A 17533-nucleotide genomic window follows, 5' to 3' on the forward strand; every position below is an offset into this window, starting at 1 on the left:
CAGACCAGGGCTCCAACCTGTGTCCCCTGCATTGGCAGGCAGATTCTGAACCACTGCGCCACCAGGGAAGCCCCAAACACCTGTTTTAAAATGATAATCTGAGTTGCAATAATAATCTGCTATAATCTGTCATAGAATTGCTGATTTAGGAACTCTCCTTGTTTCCTTGGGTCTTTTGGCATTGTTAAGCATCTACATTTTAGTGGTTCTGTTGGCTTCAAAGGAGGTCTTGATGGGGAAGTAGTAAACTGCCATCAGATTTTCTTTCTAAATGTTCTGTTGGATGCAAAGTCATCTCAGACAATTAATCAAGAAAGTGATTTTTCTGTTTTACTGAGCCTTGAACACATGGATAACTGCATGAATGTATGTGTGTATAATAAATGTTCAAAGTCATCCAATATTACTCAACTATAGGTTTACAAAAACAATATTGAAACAGCTATTTGTAAAAATAAATTAGAAAACAAATCAGTCAACATCAAAAGGATTGATTAAATGATTCCAGCTGTTTTACCTTGTAGCCCACAAAGACAGGGCTAACATAGTAAGAAACAAACATACTTTATTTATAATACATATGTAGTGCTAGCGCTAATACATATGTGGATCATTTATTATGTGTCAGGAAATATGCAAAGCACATTATAAAAATTAGTTCATTCCAGTCCTCCCAGTAATCCCATTAGGTATGTATTAATGTCCTGATTGCAAGTGAAAGGAGGAAAAAAAGAAAGAGGCTTGCAGAGACTAAGTACCTGGTATAAGGCAGAACTGAAATTTGAACCCAGGTCTGTCTGGATTTCAGTGCTCAAGGTTTTAACACTCTTTTATTGGCATTTGGGCCAATTAGGGCTGGGATTTGGTAGGTACTAATTAATTGCATTAGATTAATAAAGGACAAGATGATATGCTGGGTTTTAAAAATCTTTCACATATTAATATAGGTGGAATTAATGAAGACCGATAAAAATTCTTTATATATTTTGCCTATGTGCCACTGTTTATTAATAATGTTCAACTCCCAAACATGAATAATTCCTTTAAACTTATTTTTATAAATATGATCAAGATGAAACAGAATTATTGCTTTAAAATGGAAACTTTAAACAAACATTTTATGTATGAATTTTAATCACTTAATTTACTTCCTCTCATTTATCTGTTTTATGGTTTAATCTAGTAGTTGTTCTGTTACAACCTAGACAATATTTAAATACTGTATTTTATAGAATCAAAAATCATAACTCCTAGAAATAATGTTAGATGCAAATCGAATGTTAGTGGTGTAGTATTTTTATTCCAATATCAATAACAGATCATCTACTGGAGTTATGGAAAACAGTGATTTGAGAGGGACATTTGGAAAAAACAAAAGGCAAGCTGTTCTCCAAGTTATTTGCACCTTTACATTTTACAAAACTTTAGTGTTTCAGATTAATGTTATACATTTTATTAAAATCTGTGTTTACTAAATTAGATTAAAATGCTTGCAATTGGTAGAATTCTTTTACCTGCATCTGCATTTGTGACATCTGCTGGCAATATCTGGTATTACAGTGCTCCATAATTCACACTTATCTGCCTTCTCCAACTGTCCAACGCTTACTTATTCAGATGATACTACTTTAATTCAATTTCAGGAACTCAGTGAGTATCCTTGTCTAAAGAAGAGGTACTTTAATATGAGACCCAATTATAGAAGAGGAAAAGTTAGCCTTCCAGAGTCTGAGGAATTATTCACTTAGCATATTTGCATATATTTTCTTTCATGGCCTAGTAATAAAAGAGAGATATGACTTTTTTTTCCTGAAAATTCCATATAAGAGTGTTATGTATGGTAATACTGTTGACAGTTGTCAACCAATCCCCATAGTGACATAGTGCCACTCAGACATTCTCTACAATTTGATAGTTATATGATAAAAGCTGTGCATTAGTGGAAAACTGTGAACAAATAGAGTCTAAATCCATATTAAGAATGACTGAACCGTACCTAGATCCCTGCATACATTGGGTAAATGGGTAGGAAGCAAACTGCATGAGCAAACTTTTTATATTACCAGGAATCTATTTATCCACCGTCCCATCAGTCAAATTCAGATACTTGTTGCCACCTCCAAGATTTATAGGTTGTAGCTGGTTTTTGAAATTGCTCTGTATTTGCATTTAACAGCCAGGGTAGTGACATGTTAAAATTTTGCCTTGGTCTTCTTGGAGCTTATTTATAAAGCTAATTTGTCTCCCTGGACATTTCTCTCTCTCTCTCTCTCTCTCTCTCTCTCTCTCTCTCTCTCTCTCATTCAAATGCCAGCTCTAGGCTTCTAAACCATTAACACCGCCCACCCACCCCCCTTTTTTTATCCCAGACAAAATACTGTCATAGACAATGCCGTTGCAGGACAGTGATGATTCCGATGATATCGTCCTCCCAGGCAGGATGCAAACCATCTCGCCTCCTGGCCGGTGATGGATTCGCTGCTGTCCCTGCAGACATCCAGGCACACACACAGAGCACTGGGAAGTACACATGGACTGTACTGCTCGCCGACTGCCTTGAAGAAACTGTAGCTAACCACCTTATTAGTATTCCTGCCTCCACCGTGTCTCAGTTGCAGCAGCAGAGGGCTGAGCAAAATGCAGTAGAGCAGGGACAGACACAGCTCTGGCAGTCATCTCAATGCAGGCTGCCGAATGTTGGGGGTGGAGGATGCAGCACATCAAGATGAATAACCTTGCCATAATCCGGGGCACCCAGCAAGCAGACACCTCTGCTGATTGACCCGCTCCTGGCTTGATAAATCTGCCTGGGGGAGAGGGATCCGGAATCTACCTGGTCCTGGGGGGCCCCCCATTGATTTTGGATGCTCTTTTGATCCTACACCGATCTGGGAAGGTAGCAGTGAGCCGTACCATCTGCAGCACTCAGCAGCTATTGGAGGTTACCACTGACAGTTTCATCACACGGGTCTGTGTGAGTGTGTGCGTGTTTGTGCGTGTTTGTGAGTGTGGGTGCCTGCTTTTGCGTGAAAGAGAACGTGTGAGTGTCCAAGTGTGTGTGTGTTTGTGTGACAGCCAAAGCAGGTATATCGTACTGTAGGTTTCAACAGCGTGAAAATTTTCTCTGGGTACTTGGGCTCCCGGCCCAAAGCCCCTCAGCTTTCACCACCCCCTTCCTTCCCCACTCCCTTCTTCTTTTTGCCTTTGATGAGTTTTTGGCTTACTTTTTGGCGGAGTCTCTTGGACACATTTTTTGCTGGTGCTGGAAGATCAGATCAATGGAACCTTTGAAAACTGATTATTTTTCTCCTGTGTGACTTTAAAAAGAAGAAGAAGAAAAGAAAAGAAAGTAGTGCAAGATAAATAGAGGATTTTAAATTTGCCTGGTGAACTTTGAGGATCCATAAAGAAGGTAAGTCGTGGGACTACTTAGATCCTGGTTCTCGCTTTCCTGGAATGTTTGTGTTTTTCTGTTTGTTTTCGGAAATCCACAGGCAGTTTAGAAGCACATTTTTAGAGATTGTAATGCTCAGAAGAACTCTGTGTGACATTTTGGGGCAGTTTTCATGCCATGGGGATTATTTCCGTTTGTATAACCATGCCCCCATCCTTCCTCCCATTTTTACACACTTTATTTATCTAGTATTTACACAGTGAATTCTGCATTTATGAAATTTAGAAAAAAATAATTCCAGGCTTCTCCCTCCTTGAAATACTCTTTAAATTTGAGGGGAAAAATCAGAAAAGCTACTGGCAGGGGCTCTGAGTGAGAGGTAAAAGTGTTTCTGCCCAGAGACCCAGGGTGGGAGTCGGGGGTGCATCCGGACTTTTATGATAACTTAATAGCAGACTTTTTTTTTTTCCATAGCACTTATTTTTTTCCTGAATAGTTAAATCTGGTCTTGGAGTGGCGAATGTGTGGAGTACAGAAAAGCTGTTTCAGGAGCTCTTAATTGGAGCAAATGAGAACAAAGTGGAAATTGTTTAGTATTTTGAACCTCTTTTTTTCACTGATTCTCTTGCTATTGCATCTCATTAACCTTTCTGGATGCAGTGTTGCTTGATTAAGACTAGTGTCTCACATTTTGGAACATCCCCTTACCCTACGTGGTCCCTAGAGGAGGGAGTGTGGCTGCAAATTGCTCTTAATCGTCTACTCTTGGCTGTAAGAGCAAGCAGGCAGCATCAGGAATTCAGGTGACTTCAGTCAAACATCTTGCCTAACTCAGTCCTTTAGTGTTTCCTAAAGCACAGTGGTTAGCTGTGCTTTTTTTTCTTTTTCTTTTTTTCCTTTCCCCTTCCTTCAAAGCGAAACGTAGATAGTTTACCTGTTTCCATTCTGAGGTTATTTAATTAAAACAAAACACCATTTCATTGTGAAAGCATCTGTGTTGCTCTATCTGCAAGTATTTTTATCTCTGCATTGGCACCCCTTAGCTTCTCCCAAGAAGTGAGAATCACTCGTAAATATACTTCTAAACTGCTGAGACCCCAAGTGAAAGCAATAGAGCTTTAGTCAAAGCATATGGATGGCTTCTTCTAAAAGGAGTAGTGATATTTCATGGAATGTTAGCCAACTCGAACTGTTACTGTGAACATATTCATGGAAGAGATGACAGGTATGTTAACTAGGCGGGGGGGGGCATGCATAAGTGTTTCTTAGGATGTCTGTGTATAGATAGAGAGATGGTGCAAATTGTAACATGAAAGATTTTATTCAGAGACAGTTGACTGGGTCGAAGATTTATGAGAGCCAAGTTGAGAGATGTCAAAGATCATATTCAGAACAATAATATTATTTCTTTTTTCTTTAAAAGGAGTGTTTTGAAAATCCTGAACTAAAAAGATAAAAAATACTTAAACGTGAGATTTGACTCTGGTATTGCCGTAGGCTATCCCTGCCATCTATTTGTTGTTTTCTGCATAATGATATTAGTGAAACAGTTAAAGGAGGGCAGCTGTTAAAAGATCCCTCCCCTTTTTCATCCTGTAACTGATACTTACTCTACACTGTCCTCTTGGTTAAAAAAAAAAAAAACAACAACAACAAACCTATGGGTAAACTCTTTCCGGTCAGTATAATTTATGATGTGTCTTTCTTATCAACTATTTCTGCTCAGGATATTTTCATCTGTTACTCATAGATTCCACTTACATTTCCCTTATCAAGAGAGGGGATTTTATCATTTTTAAATGACTTGAACATAGGAGAGACCCCCAGTAAAATTTCATTTTCTTTGTGGAGAAAACAACCTGGGACTCATGAAGCCTGAAGGCAAGTGCAATATGTAAACAAGAAACAGAAAGTTTACTGTTCTAGGGAGAGAGCAGAGCCCTGATGCTGCAAGTGCCAGTGGGTTATGTCAGGGGGTTGGAGGTTGCCCAGCTCTGCCTGGACTATCGCCATTCTCTAGGTCGGTCAGCTCTTCGTTAGCCCGCAGCTCTTGATATAACCAGTGCCAGGTACAGAGGCCAGTATTTGACGTCATCTATTTTGTGTTAGGGCAGTTCTGCACAGAGAGAAGCCCTCTGAAAATGCCTTTCTGGAAGTTGGCAAATTAGTGCCTCTTTTTATTGAGGGTATTTCATTTTGACTGTTCCTCCTCCCATTCACATTCTCACCCAGTGTGGGTATATTTAGACTTGTGCTGTTGGTAAAAATTAATTGCATAGATTATTCTCAACACCATCTTTAAAAAAATAATAAAGATAACATCTTGGCTTTTGTGTATTTGAGATTTAATCATTGTACTCAGTGAATCTTCTAGCCATAGCAACACTTTCATTATCACTTACTTTAGGGTAATAATAGAAGTGGGGTACATGCCAACTCAGGATTTTCTGATTACAGCTCATGCAGTGAGCAAAGCAGCTCCCTGGCACCTCAAGTTTTCCTGATGCTGCTTGGGCAACTGTAACTTTGTATCTTTATTATCAGCTTGCATCAGAGCAGTGGTAAACAGCTTCCAATCAGGACTGGCTCCAGATCCATGGCTTTCTTTTGTCTTTTCCGGCTTTGTTTTGTGATAGTGTTTCACAGTTTAACAGCGTTGGTTTTTTTTTTTTTTTTTTTTTTTTTTTTTTTTTTTTTGCTGAGGGAGTTCAGAAAAGAAAGGAAAAGGAAGGGAGCTTTCCATCTCAGTAGAAGTTAACGTGTCAGAGTTGCCAAAGAAAAGGCTGAAGTTCCCTAGAGGAAATAGATGCAGGGTTATATTTTTTAAAAAATGAATTGGTAAAGGGTTGCCTTGAGTTTATTTGGGGAGAATAAAGTCAATTCTAATTCCTTGTCTATTTAGTTCCAGTCAGTTGGCCAGCCTTTCTGTGGGTCTTTGCTCAACTAAGCCAACCCATGCCCAACATTCTCCAGAGTGCTTTTGTGTTTTTAAGACCCAGGGCACTTAACACATGAATGGCTCTTTCCTTCTGTAACAAACAGAGCTGACAGCTGGAAAGTCAGCTACTGAGAACCTTTAAAGGAAGCCAGAAAGATCACCCAGTAAGTTGAAGAGCAAAAAGGGGCTCTTGGAGCTCTGGCCCTGGAGGTGGGTGAGGACCCAGCCGACTAAACTTGAAGTTTTGATTGCTGAGTCATTACAACAGCCTGGAGCTGTGTGTTAGCTCCTGGAACTGATGCTGATTGGGGCTAATGCTAATAGGCAATAGCATCAGCTCACAGCAGAAGATGCCAACTTTGGGGATGAAAGAGATGCACCCTCTGATGCCAGATGCCTTTGTGTGTTCTTGTGTTGTTTTCATCACTTAAAAATAACCTCTCAGGGTCCCCCAATAAATTACAAAAGAAAAGATGGATTCATTGAAGTGCAAATAGGACAGGGGCTTTGCAATTGACTAAATCAATTCACTCAATTATCTGCATTGCCACTGGGGACTCAGTCATCACAGCTAAGATGGGGGGTGGGGAGAACAGGGGCTGGAGTTAGAATCAGGAGACGGAAACCCTGGATTGAGAAACAGAAGGTGTCAGTCAATCCTTGACAGTGCTGCTTAATGGTCAGTAAGTCGCTCAAAGTCTCAGAACCCCAATTTCCTTCTATATGACTTGGAAAAAAGCATTCTTAACTCATAATGTTGTCATGAAGATTATGAAATATTGCAAAATAAAATGATCCGTAATTATATATTGCTATAGAAATGTAAAGTACTATAGTAACGATAATTTCATACATGGTTCAAGACTCTACAACATAGTGTCACCAATATAATTTTAAATTAAATTGATTAAGCAGGAGTACTGGTCTTTTCTTCATGATGGTAAAATCAATATTTGCATTGTTGTAATTTGGGTGTTTCTCATGTGTGTTGACTATACCTCTTCTCAGTAATTTCTATGGTATATTCTTAGTTACTTGTGGATTTGTGTGTGTGTGTGTGCACGCACATGTGCATGTGTGCATGTACGCATGTGCAGGTAATTGACCAAATTATAGGAGGTACAATTTTAGATTCATAAAAATCAGAAAATGTGTGATAACCTGAATCCATTGGCACTGGGTATCCAGAAAGGACAAGAAAGACTTGCACTCTCTAAGCTTTTCTGTAGGAATACACAGATCCTTACAAGATTTGTGGGCTTCAGAAAACTCTAGTCCTCAATGATGCTATTGACTAGAATTTGAGTTACACTTGGAACTTGTATCAGTAGGGTATTTTTTTGTAGTAACAGCATAGGTCATGATGATTGTCACACTGAGTTACGTTTGGGGGGTAGATAGACCAGGATTCAAAGGCTGAGTTGGAATCATGATGGCAAGAGAACATGGTAGTGGTGAGAACTGGCTTTGGAGATGGGCAGACTTGAGGTCAGATACCTAATCTCTTAGAGACTCAGCTATCCAATCTGTAAAAGAGGGACGATCAGTCATTCAGAGGGCATTTGTGATGAATGAATAAATGATTGTATAATATAGTCCTTGGTAAAACCCTTGACACGAAATTGGAGCTCTACAGGTAGTTCATATATACAGTCTCTTTCCTCTTTTGTCTGGCTTAAAAATTAGAAAGCCCACACTAATTCAGTGTATTTATGTAAGTGATGCAGGTGGGCAAAAGCCCCAAATATAATCTGAGAGCTAAGTAAAACTAGAGAGGGAAAGCTAGATTTCTGTAAATTGGCTCATTTCACATACCATGGTTTCATCAGATCCTTTCTTGGAACAAACGAAGTGCCCTTTCCAGATGTCACCTCACTTATGCTTACAACTTCTGAAATGATACTGAATGTAAGCAGTGAGAATCGTGTGCACCCACCCATATGTGGTTGCAGAAGCACAAGTCTAGATGTCAGCAAGCGGTGTTAACATTGCACTTTATCTAACATCTCGTTTTGTTCACAGTCAGTGAAAGGATGCATATTTATTAAACACCTACCAGGTACAAGCACTGTGATCATTGCTGTGGGGGATGTAGAAGGATGTTCCTGCTCCTGTCTCTCTGCTGCAATTTCTGCATTTGGACAGGGCATGCTGCAGTCTTCAAGGCTGCCTCCTAGAATTTGGACTTGATAGTTGAACAGACTCAAGATTCCCCTGCCAGAGTCTGACCTCTGTGGGGCAAGGTCATTGTATATGACCTCTATTTAGTTCAAGAACATATTGCAAAAGATGTAAAAATCCTTGTTCCTATTAATGTAGCTGAGCTGAGCTGTCAGTGATGAGTCCAATTCTGCTTTGCTAACTCTGCACGGCTGGTACCACTTGACCCAGGTGTTTCTGTTCTGCAAAGTCAGCCTTTCCCTGTGCACGAAAGGAGCAGGGTTTTGTCCTTCAGATTGTGGGTTCTTTTTATCCTTACATGAATGGATGAAGTCTATTTTATGGCTTGCAGAGAAGGAAGACAACATCCACGCTTCCTGGATTTTAAGGTCCCATTCCTTACATTCCAAATCTCATACAGTGAGAAAGAGAAGAGGGACATCAATTTGTCAAAATAACAAACACAAGTTCACTGGCCTCTATCAGAGCCTCAAGCATCAGGATTCACGTTTAGAGTACTGCACGGAACTAAGGAAATTTCCTGTGCAATATACTGCAGATTACATTGGCAGCACACATCTAGAAAGTACAATAAATTATAATTAATTCTGTCATATATTCAACAAATGTATTCTGTGTGCCAGGCACTATTCTAAGTAGGTTAGATTTTTTACTTCTCAAAAAATCGATAAGATGATATTATTATTCTTATATTACAGGTAAGGTGAAAAGTGATTCACTTCTTTGCCACAGATACCGATTCACTGCAGAGCCCATGTATATTCTTCTCTGCCATGTTTTGTTGTTTAGGTTGCAAACCCAATGCTTCTTCACATAAATCCCTGAATATAGACAGGGCAGAGCAAGCTTCCTCTAAATGCAAATCAAATAATCTTGTTCCCATTATAAACTCACTCTGTCAGTGGAAAGATGTGGTCTCAGTGTCTCTAAGGGACCTCTGAAGGGCCATTTCCCTGAACCAGTGGGTCCCTGATAAAGTGCATCATCAGTGCCACATTTTTGTGGCCTCTGGAGGCATGCGTAGCTTGAGGTAGATCTCCTCAAACTTTGACCATTATCAAAGTCTTATTGGAATATTTGATGGCATGTGGAGTGATGGCAATGGTATAAAAGTCCTGCAGTTACAAGACAAGGAACAAAGTAAAGAAATGAAGGTCTCTTCTATGACATTACATAGTAAGTAGTATTGGGCTGTATTTGCAGACGTTACTTTGAAAAGTATCTCTCAACATGTTTATCTACTCATTAGTTATGTAACTTTGTGCAGATTACCTTTGTACCCATATTTCCTTATCTCACCTTGTAGGATCGTCACAAAAAGATTAAGGAAAATAAAACTTATAAAGGACCTAGAACAGAGATTGAAATTTAGTCAGCGCTCAATAAAAGATATCTCATAATAACAATAGTTGTATTTATTTACTTACAATAATAATTAGTAGTACTAGTATTGATTATGATAGTAATTTAGCAACCTCAGTTTGCATATAAACCTTCTTGTACTCCACGGTGCCAGGGCTTATACAAATTGTCACCTCACATCAATGAACAAAAAAGTGAATATCCATGTCTCTGGCCTTAAAAATATGAAATAGGAGGAAAATTATCTTTCAGCAATATTTTTTTTCTTTTTTTTTCACTCAGACCCAAAGTTCTTTCAGCAATATTGATGTCAGTGGGGGACATGTTGATAGAAAAGGAGTGATTTGGTGCAGAGCGTTCAAGGAGACTAGAGACACAAAGAGGACCAAGTCAGAATTTCATGAGCTGAGGAATGCTTTCTAAAGTCAGATCCTAAAATGCTGTGAGCTTGGGAATACAGCTCAATGCTTGGTTGTAAACAGGAGAAAGGGTCACATTTTGAAAGATTTCTTTTTTTTTAAAAAATTAATTTATTTATTTATGGCTGTGTTGGGTCTTCGTTGCTGTGTACAAGCTTTCTTTAGGTGTGGTGAGTGGGGGCTACTCTTCGTTGCGGTGCACGGGCTTCTCATTGTCGTGGCTTTTCGTTGTGGAGCACGGGCTCTAGGCACGCAGACTTCAGTAGTTGTGGCACATGGGCTCAGTAGTTGTGGCTTGCGGGCTCTAGAGCTCAGGCTCAGTAGTTGTAGCGCACAGGCTTAGTTGCTCCGCGGCATGTGGGATCCTCCCAGGCCAGGGCTTGAACCCATGTCCCTTGCATTGGCAGGCAGATTCTTAACCACTGCGCCACCAGGGAAGCCCTGCCCTGAAAGATTTCTTGATAAAGAGAAAAGGTAACCATCTTCCTTTGACTTTATCCTGACAAAGAAAAAAGAAAATTTCAACTCTACCTTTTCTCTCATCCCTGCAAAACTTCTCTAGGTTTAATATTTAATGTAGATATTTTCAGTGATTTTTCTTCAGTTTCTGATGTTCTAGCTGTTGCTTTTTTAATATATATGAGCAAAAATAAATCAGCATTTTAAATGTTTGGTGGTAAACCATTCCTGTATGGGAGATTAAAATCCTTTATGTAGGTGCTTTTGATTTTTATATTCATGTTGTAGGTAACAGGTCACAAAAGGAAGGCCCAAATAAACACACAATTGTTCAGGATGTACTTCTTTTGAAAAGTATGATTTGAGTGAAAATCTTTGACTATATATACCTGGAATCTTGTAGATACTCAATATGGAACAAGTGCTTCATTAAAGAAAAGTTTTTCATACAGAGTGAGACAAATGTTGGGATAACAGAGTAAAAAATGTGTGAAGTGCAAGCATTTTGAACAATCACTTTAGTAAAGGCAAATTCTTTCCTGAAAACCTGAAAACAGGCCAATGATTAGTAACACAAAGAATGAATGACTTTGCTCTTTTTTTTTGCTGTTGGAGACGTTTACTCGGTATAGTGACAATAAACATACTGAATATGAATACACACAAGGATGAAACTCTACTCGCTCTTCTTCAGAAAAGCCATGTTTCTGTGTGACTTTTGCTCAGAATCTTTCATCTCCCAAGAAACCTGTGCTATTATTACACATTAAACCTTTTATCAGTCAACCTGTACTGACTCCAGTGCCCACAGCGACAACACATATGCATGCCGGTTAGAAGTTTTTGAGTGTCTCCAGACTGCAAACATTTACATGACCTGGAGTCTCTCTCGCACACAAACAGCTTTCTTCCTGTGTTCATCTGGTCAGTGCTACTTCCTCTATCTCTTTTCTCTTCCTTGACCCATCTTTCCTTACTGCCGTGATTCTACTGGTTGTGTCTTTGCCACTTCAAGTTTCATTTTCATCTCATCTCTCCCATCACTATAGGCACTGGTGTACTTTTTCCAAGCTTGGACTAAATGGAATTCTGTTCTCCCTATCTGGTACGTGTTTTTCTCCCAAGACTCATTTGACTGGGGAGAAACATGCACACATACACAACACATATATACTCATGTGCATATACCCCAGAAATTTATACATACATATATATGTATGTGTATATATACATTTATATATACATATACATATATATATATATATATATTTCTACTCCTGAATCTAAGAACTGTATCATGGATCTAGCACAAGGTCCCATTTGCATAAGTAAATCAGAGTTCTCAGTGAATGCTGTTGTGGATTATACATCCTTTACTTCTGTTGTCATTTCAATAGTGTCATTTATTCAACGTGTGTTTATTGAACACCCACTAAGTCTACTGTGATATTATAGTATGGAAAACAAAGTTGTACACAATGTAATTTTTTCCCTTCAAACCTGTAGTTGGTGGGTAAGAATAAAGATATGGGATGGGCCCTATAAAAGTCCTTAAGAAAATCACAAGATTAACACAAGGGCTATCACGAACTGAACACCATGATACTACAGATGATATGGTGGGAATGTCCCAGTTGTGAAAAGGGAGTATCATTATTTTCAGGATACAGATGAGGAAATTGAGCCTCAGACAACTTGTGATTTGCCCTGGGAAATGAGTCATTACCTGCAGTGCATGACATCTGTCTGTCTGGGTGCATCTGGCTCAGAGCCTGTGTCCCTTGATTCCTCCCATCCTGGACTTTATCCTTGCAAACACTTAAAGTTATACGCAGTGCTTTCTGCTTTTCCCTATTTTGATTTTTTCTATGCTTCTTGGGTGAAAATTGTTTTCTGTTTTGCTATAATATTTTCTACCTTCAAAATTTTCTTGGACTCCTTTCCTTTTCTACCAATGATCGCTATAAAGAGAGCTTGGAAGCAAAGGTACAAAGACTCGTCTCTCTAGTGTCCTCACTTTCTTCCTTGTCAAGATTTGAATATGTCCCTTTTCTGTTTTCTGGAAGGGGAGCTAGTGCTTTATACAGATGGTCTGTCGGGCAGACAGATGGTCCAAACCTCTCTAATGGTATGTTCTAGAGGGAGCATGTCTATAAGCTGACAGCTCAGGATGGAATGGCACTTAGCACAGCCATGAAGAGTTGCTAGAAAGGCTGTTCTGTGACCATCCCACTTCTTTAAGTTGGAGTTCTTGGAGATTTGAGGGACACGTTTTCTGCTGTAAGTAGATGACAGTTTCTCTTTCTCTCAAGCCAAGGGATGACAGTTCCACAACAATAAATTTAGAAGTTTGCCAGGTACTCTTATAGGATGTCAGTTTTTCTTGACTTAGAAACTGGATCCAAGGTGAGAATCCAGGAGAAGCAAAAGGGAGACTCTTTGAAGGTGGTCAGCTCTAATTCTGACCATGTCACCTACTTGAAGAAGCCACAGAGGTTTTTACCCATCAAGAGGGAGCCATTCAATCAAATTGATTCTTTAGTCATTACTGTCCGTGGGGGTGGGAAGTGCTGAGTCACCTGTCAGGCTTCTGTTTAAATAACATCTTGACTCTGTCCCCTGATGAGAACAGAGCTATGAGATTCAGAAACAGAAAAAGGGATAATTTCCTCTTCCTGTCTGGGGCTGAATACGGTTCCAGAAAAACCTACCATCCTCGATATCTATTGCGTTGGCCAAAAAGTTGGTTTGGGTTTTTCCATAACATCTTATGGAAGAACTGGAATGAAATTTTTGGTCAACCCAGTATTCACTTACCTGTACCAGCTCCCAAAATGGTTAGTGATTTCAGAGTCCAGAATATAAGGAAATATTTCCCTATTTCTGTCATCTTTTCCCCTTGCCCTCTTACCAAGTAGAGGCCACAGAAGATGCAGAAAAGTCAGTGTCAGGCAGCAGCTCCTGTCTGACATTTATTCAGACTACAGTCTCACCTGCTAGCTTGCTAGGACTTCCTGATTGCCTGTTTCCTTCTCTGGCGTTTTATACCTTTAGTGTCATCCTCTACTCCAAGTTTTCCAACATCTGTCTCAGGTCCACCTTCTTTGGTGATATCTTTGATTGCTTTCAAATCTGCACCCTTTGTTCTAATCTCAGTCCCAGACACGTACATGGTTTTAAGTCATCAAGGGCTTCAGATTAGAGGCGTTGTCTGCGCTAGCTCCTGCCTTGTAATAGCACTTTAGTCCTCAACTCTCCTGTCTTCTTGCTAGGAGTGAGAAGCAGGAACTGCCTTTCATAATAACTCCAAGTCTTCTCAACCTGCAACCCTAGTTATATACTGACAGCTGTCTCATTTCTCTGTTATTTGATGTAAACATCTTTAAACAAGGACAGTGTTCCTATCTGTAAAATCTGGAGCATGTTAATAGCTAGCATTTATTTAGCATTTACTATGTGTCTGGAACTTTATGTTCATTATCAAAAATTTGAAACCCTGAAAAAAAAATATGAGGTAGTATTATAGAAATGTTAAAGATGGAGGGCTTCCCTGGTGGTGCAGTGGTTGAGAATCTGCCTGCCAGTGCAGGGGACACAGGTTCGAGCCCTGGTCTGGGAAGATCCCACATGCCGCGGAGCAACTAGACCCATGAGCCACAACTACTGAGCCTGCGCGTCTGGAACTTGTGCTCCACAACAAGAGAGGCCGCGATAGTGAGAGGCCCGCGCACCGCAATGAAGAGTGACCCCCGCTAGCTGCAACTAGCAAAAGCCCTCACGCAGAAACGAAGACCCAACACAGCCAAAAATAAATATACATTAAAAAAAAAAAAAGATGGAGACACTTAACCTCAGAGAGGTTAAATAAATGGCCAAGATCACATAGCAGAGGCCTAGCTGAATCAAATAGCTATGTTTAGAAATATGGTATTCTGCCTTCTAAGTTATTTAAATAATATGTAGTACTTTCCCTCACAGGGGAATACCTGGGATTTTGTTTGGATATGTAAGAAAAAGCTTTGTAGACTTTAAAGCTCTATGCGTATGTTAATTGTTGCTGCATTCTGTCATAAGATTATTTATGGATGACACTGCATATATTTATGTAGCTCAGTATAACAAATAGCTGATTAAGGGGCAATCATTTCTCAATTTTAAAGCAGAAATTTTGTGGATGCTTATGAAATAGAGCTCCAAAAACAGATGTGTGCAGCAGTCTGGTTGGTGTGTCTGGTGAAATACAGTAGAACCTGGCTAAATTACGCTAATGAGTTGGAGACCCATTACAAATTATCACATTTGCCCAATTAATGAAGGAGTAACAGAGAGAAAGACTACTAAGGAAGCAAAGCTGATATGAAGAGAAGACAAAACTGCAAGTATGCATAAAAGATGTGAGTAACACACACCACCCACACAAGCACGTGTGCACACATTCACACACACACACACACACACACACACACACACACACACACATCCCTCTACAGTAGGTGAAGTTGCTAACATTATCATGAAATATACAAATATTTATACAAAATGGATTTATGTGTGCATAGGGTTTGCTCAGTTTCTCTGTCTCTCAAGAGAAAGTAATCAGTGGAAGTTCATTGTTTTATGGTTCCAAGAAAACTATTTAATGTTTTTACCTAATCAGAATGTGATGTTACAATTGGGACATTGTTAGATTGTAATGCTACATCTAATTAAATTTTATTGTATGCTTTGAGGGATGTCCTACCTTCCTGAGCGCTTCTGTAGGTATTATGACCTTGGAGTCTTGTCAGTTACAGTACTTTTATCTACTAAGTTTTTCTTAGAAGTCATTCTTCATATATTCTCAGGGCCCTTGCTTCCCAAATTCTCTCAATCAACCTATTTTGTGGACAAAAGTAAAAGGCAAGTTATCTACCAAATCCCTTGTGATTCTAAAATCTCATCCTTTTAGAGCTCAGATAACAATACACAATTTAAATAATTAAGTATATATTTTTTACAGCATTTTACCAGTTTCATAGAGGGCTTAGGAGAATTCATAATTGGAAACCAGGCACTTGCTAGTTACATATCTCATTTATTTCAACCAGTTAGTGAACATTTATTCTATGTCAGCAGCAGAGGTAAACTTAGATTTTGTTCAATTCTTAGTATAAATATATGCAAGTAATATTACTGTTATGTTTAATTTACAGATGAGGAAACTGAGGCTTAGAGAGCTTAAGTATCTTGCAAGTGATAATGCAGCTAGTAGTTGTCAGAGCTGGGATTTAAGAAAACACAGATTCTGTTTCAAAGGAAATTATACTCTACCAAACATACGGTCACATTCACAGCAAGTTTATGCTAAAATTATGGCTTCCAAGCCCAGACCACCATAATTAACATGATGACCTACTCTCATCGCCTGCTTTTTTAAAAAAAAATATTTCTACTTCTAAACTCATTACTGGCCTCTGATCAGATGTTCAACATAATATTTTTGCTTTAGTTGTAGTTTTGTGGCTTCAGAATTCCTTTGCACTTTACTCTGTACCTAATGACTTTGCTTGTTAAATTTAAAATAGACAGTTTTGTGCATATAGTCTAACAAAAATGTATTTGTTGCCTTCTTGGCTGCAAAGGGCCATACTTGTCGTTGATACTTTGTAGTGAAAAGAAAAATATGGCCACAGATTCCCTGTATCCTGGTATGTCCATGCCAAATAACTCCCAGAAAGAAGTGGAATCTATTTTCTCACTCCATGAAACTGAGTGGCCTTGTGACTTGCTTTGCTCAAATGTGGGAGAAATGACATTACATAATAGGATAGGCCTTAGGAAGCCTGTAGCTTCATTTTCCTCCCTTGGAGAACTGTTCTGAGACCATCATGAAAGGTAGCCCATCTAGCCTAGTGGAGGTCACACAGAGGAAAGCTGACCCGCCCCTCTGCCTCCTTTTTTCCTCCTATCATGTCATCTAAAGCCAGCTCCAGCTGCCGGACATGTGAATAAGGCCACCTTGGGCCTTCCAGTTCAGCCTCTTCTCTAGCTAAACATAGCTGCATGAGTGAATTAAGGTGAAAGGAGCAAAGTAACTGCTCATCGTATATGGAGAATGGTTAGACAGAAGAAATCTTTAAGTCTCTGTGTCTTAGGAGGATTTATCACACAGCCGTAGTTAACTGGAAAATGGAACAGGCTTACCTATTACACGTGCATTATTTATTCCCTAAGATTTAAATTGGGGGTAAGAATGGATTTGTGAGTTTCCTAAGCTGTTTTCCTGAAAAAGAGTAACCTGGTACAGTGAAGACAGAGCTGCTTATATAGAAAATCTAGACTTTGATAATTAGCTGCTTGGCATTCATTCAGCTTCACTTTTAATGTTGTTTTTATGTATTCAACAAATAAATATTTAGAACCTACTATGTGCCAGACCCTGAACTTGGTAGAAGTAACGTCATTTTCATTATGAGCAGCTTCAATAAAGAAAGGAAATGAATTTCTCCCAAATATCTAGGGTATTGTTGTACACACACACTGTCTCTTTCTTCTCTCTCTCTCTCTCTCTCTCTCTCTCTCTCTCTCACACACACACACACACACACACACACACACACACACACACACACACACAGAGTTGCTCATTCATACTCACACTTGATGGATTCCTTCTTCCTGCTTAGATCTTTATTTGAAGGAAGGAAAAAATTACCATCTTTGGACCATATTATAAAATAGTAATTTGTTTGTACATTTTATTTACATATGATCATATTTAATGTTCAGTAACCCTTGGAG

The 17533-nt window shown here is 39.2% G+C and overlaps 1 protein-coding gene across 5 annotated transcripts in view; it reads left to right on the plus strand.

The window, feature by feature from the left end:
• The first annotated feature begins 2423 nt into the window (after positions 1 to 2423).
• Positions 2424 to 17533, plus strand: part of LRRC4C (leucine rich repeat containing 4C) — a 1217740-nt gene continuing 1202630 nt past the window's right edge. For 3 of the 5 annotated variants that reach the window (XM_049713174.1, XM_049713172.1, XM_049713173.1), the window contains exon 1: positions 2451 to 3412. The gene's annotated coding sequence lies outside the window, so the exon portion shown is untranslated. Of the gene's footprint in view, positions 3413 to 17533 lie in introns of all 5 variants that reach the window. The other 2 variants (XR_007478685.1, XR_007478686.1) reach the window with 1 other exon arrangement.

This window comes from Orcinus orca, chromosome 8 (assembly GCF_937001465.1).
Source record: "Orcinus orca chromosome 8, mOrcOrc1.1, whole genome shotgun sequence".
Classification (NCBI taxonomy): Eukaryota; Metazoa; Chordata; class Mammalia; order Artiodactyla; family Delphinidae; genus Orcinus; species Orcinus orca.